This window comes from Nicotiana attenuata, chromosome 3 (assembly GCF_001879085.1).
Source record: "Nicotiana attenuata strain UT chromosome 3, NIATTr2, whole genome shotgun sequence".
NCBI lineage: Eukaryota > Viridiplantae > Streptophyta > Magnoliopsida > Solanales > Solanaceae > Nicotiana > Nicotiana attenuata.
The window spans coordinates 22516407-22525561 of NC_031991.1; the positions used below are offsets into that span (position 1 = coordinate 22516407).

At 37.1% G+C, this 9155-nt stretch overlaps 1 long non-coding RNA gene across 1 annotated transcript; it reads right to left on the reverse strand.

The window, feature by feature from the left end:
- On the reverse strand, positions 243-2888 carry LOC109223405. Its single transcript, XR_002067565.1, has 2 exons — positions 1213-2888; positions 243-644 (listed from the first exon to the last, which is right to left on the reverse strand). It is a non-coding gene; the product is annotated as an uncharacterized LOC109223405 (long non-coding RNA).

Sequence of the window (9155 nt, forward strand, 5' to 3'; positions counted from 1 at the left end):
TACTTTAACGTACGTACGACGTACGTAACCTAACTAGCAACATAGGAAATCATTTACTTAGCTAATACAAAAATTACGGCAGTCAAAACCCATGCAATTCATTCAACGTATTAGTTTCTTTTAGTGCATTTTTACAATTATTGAACTTTGAATATTTTCTACTAATGAACCTTTCCACACCATAATCTAACAAAAAAAGATATAATATAACACTTAGAAACTAAACTTTGAATATAATATGACACTTAGAAGTATCAACAACATAATTAGCATCACAAAAGTATTACTTTCATATATAAATGATGGGGCCACAAAAATGCTCCCATGGCAAAAATTCCTAAAAAACTCAAAGCAGATTCAGCAATGTTTCTGGCTGCAAACAGTAGCGTCGGAAGAGCTATCTCCGATATAGCATTCTGCCTCTATATTTAGTTGCTCAAAACGAACTTAGTTTTCAAACTAAATTTTAACATAAAACATTCACCCTAGCCATTCTAACATCCGCTCCAATCACATAATCACATTGTCATAATCAATTATCTAATTCAATTATAAAAGACTTCAATTGTTGTCACTTGGATTACTGTCATCAGATATCTTCTTGCGCTCGTGGGTGACAGGGATCCACTAGCTGCATCTCTAGGCTGCAAACAAAATAAAACAATAAGATCCTTTAAATGCTAATTATAACTTAAGCTATTTCTTGAATAAAAATCTGAACCAATTATATCCTTTATTCTGTAGTCAAAATTTTATCACACATGAAACTAGGAATTCAGCAGTAAATTTAAACAGGTGAAAACTTAGTTTATCAAGGAAGCTCAAATAGCAGCTCTTTCCTGTTTACAAGGTGCCCTCGGGTCTTCGTTCTTGAGACATTGTCAAAAGCTACAAGTGTGTAAGAGATCAACAATTTATTTGTTTTCACTACACTGTTTTGACCTCATAGCACATCGTTGATGAAGGATAGGACATAAACATATGATTGTCTATCCAAACAAGAATGACAACAGAAGTGTGCTCAGAGCATATTCTAGAGTGCTGCATTCAGCAGAAAATTCATGCTCAAGTTCATCATGTAAACAAGCAAACATGGATTTTACAGAGTGCCAAAACGACTAGAACGGACAAGGAAAGCACGTGGAAAGACACCAGGTCAGCTAATATCGATGCAGATAATATCAATTGAAAAACAATCACAAGTTTATTTACCGTTGTAGGAGGAGAAGCAAAGAACTCCGCAAATTGCTCCGGTATTGTCCCTTCTTTCATTATCATATATGCCTTGAAAGCATTCATCATTTGTTTGTAGTTCTCTTGGCTTTGGTTGTGCGCATTCAACAATTTATTGTAGTTCTCTTGACAATGGTTCAAACATGAAGCATCACTACTTGAAGCATTCATACCACCAAAACGAGGTCTTGCATGTTTAAAAGCTTTGCTAGGGACAGCTCCTAATCCTAAGCCCCTTACCCTTTTCCTAGCACTTTACGAACAGCATCATTCGGCGAAACTTCAGACTCATCCACCGTGCTTTGGCTCAAAGCAAGCTCCATTTTTTCCTATATATTGTTTGTCACAACATTAATAAGTAACTAAATGCACACCAAGACAAGCAAAAAGCTAACTAAATGCACACCAAGACAAGCAAAAAAGAGATAGCTACTGAAATGCATCAAGCTAAGAATAAACCTTGTGAACAATTCAGGTCTTCTTGAATCTGATCAAGCATTAATGTCAAATTCTCAGACTGCTGATATGGTCAAATCCTACAGCTCCTACCCTTATCTTTTCTACCAAGACTTTGCTGCATCTATGTTGAAGTTAGGAAACGTTGGGATACTCACTGGACAAAGTGGGCAAATTACGAAAATATGTGGCTTTGTAAATTAAAAAAGTACTTTTCTAAACTATGTTTGGTTAAATGTTTGAAGTAACACATCAACAGTTTCTCTATAACAAACAAATGCTGCGATCTTAAGTCATGTTCTCTCTTCCTCAAAAACATTACTGAACAACAAGGTTTATGAGTATTTTGCTATGCTCACAGCAGTCTATCTGCAGAATCCACCATATAAACACTTTTTTAATATGATTCCCTAGTTCCTTATTAACTAGGGAAATAGAACCCTATCATAACCACAAAATAGGAAAATAGACAAATTGCCAAGTTGTAACCCTTAACTCCAATTTATATGTACAATAACCAATAAAATCACATAATTCCCCAATCGAAAGAACATAGCATCATCACAAAACCAAAATTATACATATATGTGACTAGGTATCTGCCATAAATATGCATGTAAGAATCAAGTAAAATGAAGGTTAAAAATTAGGGATACCAGTGCAGTAATTAAAGAAATAATGGAGAAAAAACTTACCACAACTGAAAAACACAGCGACAAATCAATTTTTTAGTAAATTTTTGTTACATTACAGAACATGAAAGAAGAAACAGAAAACAAAAATACATTAGGATATTGAGGCAATAAAGCAGAGTGCATGCCAGAAAATTCTAGGTTTACAGAGAAATCAAGCTAATAAATTGCATATAATCAACATAGAAACCCCAAATCAACCAAAAAGCTCCAAATGAATAGAGAAACCTCAAATCCAACAGAGAATACCCAAAATAACAAAAAATAAAGTGAAAACCCACATGTAATTTAAGAAATACAAAAATACATGGTTACACAAAATCAGAATTGGAGAAGAATTAGAAAAAGAACACCGTGAATTTTCTAGCAACGACACTCCAATTTGGTGAGAGAGAGGCTGCCGCCTGCATACTAGAGAGAGAGAGAGTGAGAGAGACGGCAAAAAAAATTAGAAGGTCTAAAGGTTTTGGGTAATAAGTCTAAAAGGTTTTGGCGGAGAAAAAAAAGAGGGAAAAATTAGAAGCTTGGCGCTCTTTTGCTTTTAATGTACCAGCTGATCCCCCAAATTATAATTAATTGCATCGGTTGGAGAAAGTCCCATAATTTGATATAATTTGCGGCAGTTGCTGTTGACCGCCGCTAATTAACTGCCGCAATTTGACTGTTTTTTATAGTGTAGCCAAAATATTTATTAAACCAGTCGAGTTTCTTCATGGTGAACCCATAATCATTTGGAAGAAACAAGAATTGACACAATCAATCGTGAAACAAGGCCTTCAACTGGCATTTCATGGGAAATTCACTTATGGGAAGCCTGTTATTAGTGAATTACGTAAAGTTATTCCCATTTAGTGTGAGATTAAAGGAGCCTGTTCAATAGGTTTAATTGAAGATAATCATGTGTTGATAAAGTTGTCTTTAATGGAGGATTATGTTCATCTTCTTTTTAAGTCTTTATTCTATTTGATAGCTCAAAGTGAGATGTGGCAGATGTGTTGCACGAAGTGCAATCCATGGTGGAAGCCTGAGGAAGAAACACCAATTGCTATAGCTTGGATAAGTTTTCCAGAATTACCACCTAATTTCTTTGGTAAGGAATTTTTTTTTTTTTTTTTTTTTACATTAGCCAGTGCAGTAGGTAATTCTTTGCATGTAGATCTTGCAACTCAAAATGGTACCAGACCTAGTTGTGCAAAGGTTAAGGTTGAGGTTAATTTGCTGTCTAAGTTCCCCCTAATAATTAAAATTGTAGAGGGGGAAGATGAGTCTGGGCAAGAGGAGTTTAAGTTGATCAATATTAAATATGACTACATGGCAAAGTATTGTAAGACATGTAAGAAGCAAGGTCACAATGAGATTCATTGTTGGGTGATTCAGCTTGAGCTACATAAGAGGTATGATGAAGTTATAGAGGATCAAGGTACTGAGAAAGAGGTATTTGGTACAACAGCTGACTCATCTAAAGTTCTCTCGAGTGGTAAGGTACTGGGAAAGCCAAACTCAAATCCTGTCAAATAGGAGTGGATGCAGAGAATAAATAACATGTACCAATGAGATAATAGAGGCCATATTATTGAAACAACAAAGGAGCAGAAATTTGACAATGTGAAGGGGAAGAACAAGGCCGAGGCAGTAGCTACAAAGAACAAATTTGATGCACTTAAACTTGAGGAATTTGATCCACCAGCTCTACAAATTACATGTGGCAAAGAAGACGGTACAGTTAAGGAGAAGGTGAAGAAAATGAAATTAAATGTATCCAACAAGGAGAAGGAGAAGAAGCAACTGGATAATGCACAAAAGCGCACTCCAATTCCTAAAGGAACTGGGAGTTCTATTTTTGCGCCAAGAGAGTGTAACCTAAATCCTAATGCTACTGGGAATGGGGTGGATACACAAAAGGAGAGAACTGTAGATTGGGTGCAAAGAAGATTTGGAGCTCCCAAAGAATCACTTAATGTGACAACCAACTATTCATGTCAAGAAGTGCCTTCACAGACGATGGGAGGTTACTCAAAGGAAATTGAAATAACTGGAACAACAAACGATGGTAAGGAACTGTGGAGTGATGAAGTCGAGCTAATGAAGGAGAATGTAAAAGATAACCAAGAAGACATTTCCAACAATCAAAGGGAGGATGAGCAGGAAAAGCTGGCAGGTTCAAGTCATGAAGATGCAACAGTAAACCCTAGCCTTAAAACTAGGGTTGAAGGTGATCACGTTTTTAATTAACAACAGTCTAAAGTAACAGCTGAATTAGATAAAGGAAAATCAGTGGAAGCTACAAAAGTTGGGGAAAAGGTTCAGCAGCCTCAACTAAGAAGCAGGGCAATGGAACAGTAATCCCTAGGGCATCTGGGAAGGATTTTTTTTTATTGTTGAAGGTATTCCGATGTCTTTTTTAGCTAGGTAGTAATGTGGTGACGTTTATGTAAATGTATTACATGATAAAATGAGGCCAGATCATAAGACAGCTAGTGGAAAACCTCTTGATCGTAATGGGACAGTAACTTCTGCAGAAACAGCTACAGTAAACCTAGCTTGGAATCTGTGTATGCTTTGCAATTTAAGATGCTGAAGGATTATTTACGACCTAGAGAACAGAATGCTATGGTGATGAATGAGACAAATGCAGAAAAACCCCAGCATTCCATTTTACCACAAGCACCAGGTGCTATTGGTCCAAGTCATATGGCATGTGCTTCTGGAACTAGCTAACTAATGTAACTTCAGCTTAATGTACCTTTAAAGACACCAATCCAGGTATTACATGATCTTGTCACACATAATGTTACAGAAGATTCAGCAGGCCATGATTTAACGAGAGCAATTTGAGGAAGAAGGTGATGATGAATCAACACTTCATAATTTCGAAGTAGTACCGTGGGAAGTTGATTTATCACCTAGGGTTGATGATAAGAGTGGTAACAAGGGAATGAAGTAAGGTCAAAACAAAGAGATTCCTCAACCTAAAAGAATTTTTCCCAGAAGGGCGGTTTCACAAACTAATTAATGATCAAAACACTAATTTGGAACATAAGGTCTGTGAACACACAACATGCCTTACCTAGGGTGATTAACAAGCAAAGACAACATATTTTCGTTCTCATTGCATTGATGGAACCATTTCGGAATCAAAGGCACATACAAAGGAATAGAAGAAGGTTGAATATTAACGTTGCCATTGCTATTAGTAATTAGAAGATCTTGCTATTTTTTATGCTAATGTGGAATGGGAGTTGGTCATGGAAACAGAACAAAAGGAGAATGTTAAGGTGTTTCATCGTGACATTGGCCAACCTGTTATAATGACCTTTGTGTATGCAAAATGCTTAGCTCTTGAGAGGCTAGAATTGTTGGATAACTTGTACTATCTTGCAAGTGATATGGAGGTGCCATGGATGGTTGGTGGAGACTTCAATATGATTTTAATGAAGATGAAAAGATTGGTGGTCGTCCAATGTATCCTCCAGAATATGTGTTAATAGTGGTGTTACACCCCTCGTTTTCGTACATGAAAGTACAGCATGAGTAAATTGATATAAGCTCGGGAATAAGATTATTTTTGAGGTTATAATTATTATATTATTTCAAATAAGTGATAAGTAAATTCGTGAAGGTGCGAGGGTAAGCAAATCAAAGAAAATGAGTTTCGTCAAAGTTGACATTTTGACGTAAAATACTGTCCAAGCTATAATACTCCGTATTTATGGACTAGTGTCATACAAGGTACCACATGATTATGATAGTAAGGGGTATAAAGTGTGTTAAAAATAATTAGTATTTTATGTAATTTGAGTTAATTCCTAGTTACGTGGATTATTGGATAATTATTGGTTAATGGGAATTAGCAAATTAATTAAGGAATTAATCAAGACATTGGATAAGTATTGAACAACTAACGTGGCAGCAACTTGAAGTCAATCAAATGACTCTTAAAGAATGTTGCAAAGTGACATTTTAAGAGAATATTTGTTGCTTAGTCATTCCCTAATGTGGGGCCCACAACCAAAACCCTTAAGCCAATCTTCCCACATCATTATTTACTACATTATTATTATGGAAGAATGAAGGTATATGTGCTAGGAATGGACTTTAATTCAACATGGAATGGAAACGTTGTTTCTTCAGTAAGGAAAGTGTGATCAAATTCACCAAAATGGACTTGTTCTACATCTGCCAAGTAGGATCTTAAACAAGGAACTCATGAGAAGTTATAGGGCGTAATAGTAACGGGATTTGCGATTCTAAGGGAGTACGGTGCAATCTTTCTCAAGAATATCATACAAAATTTTCCTTACTCTAATCTTGTCGTTACGTGTGGTCGCAATTGACGTGTGTTAGAGGGATTGTCAATAGAATCAGCTCAAGTATGTATAGGCTATCGCTTCTTTCCTTTTCGTATAATCCATACATTACAAACGAAATGAGCAAATGCACAACTTCCATAAATGACTCCATTCACAAAAATGCTAGAGATGCTTATGTTCTTGATTGCCCATGTGTCCTATTATTATATCATCTGTTCATGGGTCTTAAAAAATACGTAAGTTGATAATGTTTATTAAAAGCTTAGAGCGGACGTGGACAAGCTATTGGCAGACCAGATGCCATTAGACTTGCTATTTGGGGATCCAGCCCTAGATCCAGCAACATCTCAGCCATAGCAAGAGGAGGAGCCTAGGCATCCAAAGAAGAAGAGGAAGCTTCCTAGCACAGAGGGTGTAGTGACCGAGATAGCACAGGTTCAGCAGGGTCCCTCCAGTGTTGCACCCGATATTCAGCCGGTCCATGACCCGGCCCCTATCCCAGCAGCAGAGCAACAACAAGCCGGGAGCCAGTCTGAGGTTCCCACCTATACAGAGGACCACGGGACCACTGAGGAGCCCATGTAGACGGATCAGGCTTAGGGAGCCCTTCTATATCCTTTGATCTTATTTTGTGCTTATTTGTGTAGTTGGCATTGGGGACAATGCCAACTCTTATTTGTGGGGGTGCGCCCTACTTTTTGGATTATCCGGATGACTGTACATATTGGATTCTTATTTTATGTTTTGTTGCTTTGATTTTCTAGTTGGTCTGTATATAACTTCTTGATTTTCTAGTTGGTCTGTATATAATTTCACTTTTTAGCTACTTTTGTCGTACTTTTTATTCTCTGTTGGTATGTATATAAAGTACTTTTGGTATATATTCATCCCTCATTGTATATTCTACTCCCCTATTGTACATATTCATTCGATATTTCTATTTTCGCAAAATTTTTTATTTTTAGCTTAGTAGATAGGCTCGTAGCCTTTTGTTTTGTTTTTGGCGTTTTCAATAGGTTTTCTTAATGCCACGGTTCTTTCCAAGGGTAGAGTATAGTGTGAACCGGGTGGCTCTTCCCGATGATAGATGGAGTGACTACCTTCTTAAGGGTTTGAGTCCGTTTTTAATTTTTCTTTTGTTTTTGTCATTTCGTAGTTCAGGGTACCTCAGGCAATGCTTCACTCAGGCTTAACACATTTGCCTTCGATCCAATGATCAAAGACATAATGTTGTGTTAGGATGGTGAAAGTCGTGGCCTTGAGACTCTTGTGTTGACCAAACAATCATCATGTGGTCTTCTTGGACCATCGTGCGCTTGAATCGTAACTAAGGCCGTTGTGGGCCCTCGACTTGATGTCTTTAGCAATCCCCTATCATGTGTGGTGAGAAATTGAATTGTGAGTCCAAGTCCCGAGCCAATGGTCTAGAACTTGCCCTGAATGTTTGTTGAGGCGAAATCCTAGGTGAAATTAGACTTGAGAAGTGATTATAGGCTCTCCTTGATCCAATTGTTAAGCTGAACAAATCCACAGCCTACCAAAAAGATGATCCCTAGTTAACCCTTTTGAGCCTTAAACCTTTTCTTTCAAGAACCAATGCTACAAGCCTATACCCGTTCTAAATGATTACCCTCTCTTGGCACCCAAATTTTCCCTCGAGTAATGGCAATTGTCTAAGTTTGGGGGGGGGGGAGACAAGAAAGGAAATAAAGTGGTAGAAAGGTACAAGAGCAAAAGAAAAAGGAAAGGTAATGAAAAAAGCAAAAAAACAAAAAAATAGAAAAAGAAAGTTCAAAGTGAACAAGAATAAAAAGGGGAATCAAAGGAAACAAAACTAAAAAGAAAAAGGTATGGAAAAAGTAGAAAAGGAGAAATGTTTTGAATTGGATAAGAAAGAGTGACAATGTGTCCCTCTAACCCCTTGAAAAGAAGTGAAATGCTCAAATGAAACAGGAAAGTGTGCCAAAGTGAATCAAAGGAAATGCTTAAGGGAAGATTGAACCCGTTTGAACTAAAACATGTCCTATCCTTACCCAAAAGCCTTCACAATGACTCCACAAAAGCCCTATATGATCTTGAGTTGAAGGAAACCTACATTAGTGGATACTTACATAACGGGCAAGCATATGGTACCTAGAGCCGAACTTGAGACCTTCTTTTTGAGAGATGAGTGAAAATACATCAACCTCGGTTTGTGTGGCAGTACTCTAAAAGGTGAGGTTCGCTTAGGGAGAGTTGAAGATGTGTGAGTTTGGGTTCCACAATGACCAAAGTAATTGAGATAAGCTCTTTGATGAAATGTGTAAACCCTTGATGCTCTTGTGTCATACTTGATCCATAGTTTTCAAAATTTAAAATGTGTTAATGATGCATTCATATTGAGGGCAATTGTTAGTCCCAATTGATGCTTGTTGAGGTTACTGTAGGATAGCTGGAATCACTTGGATGTTCCTTTATGGGGTGG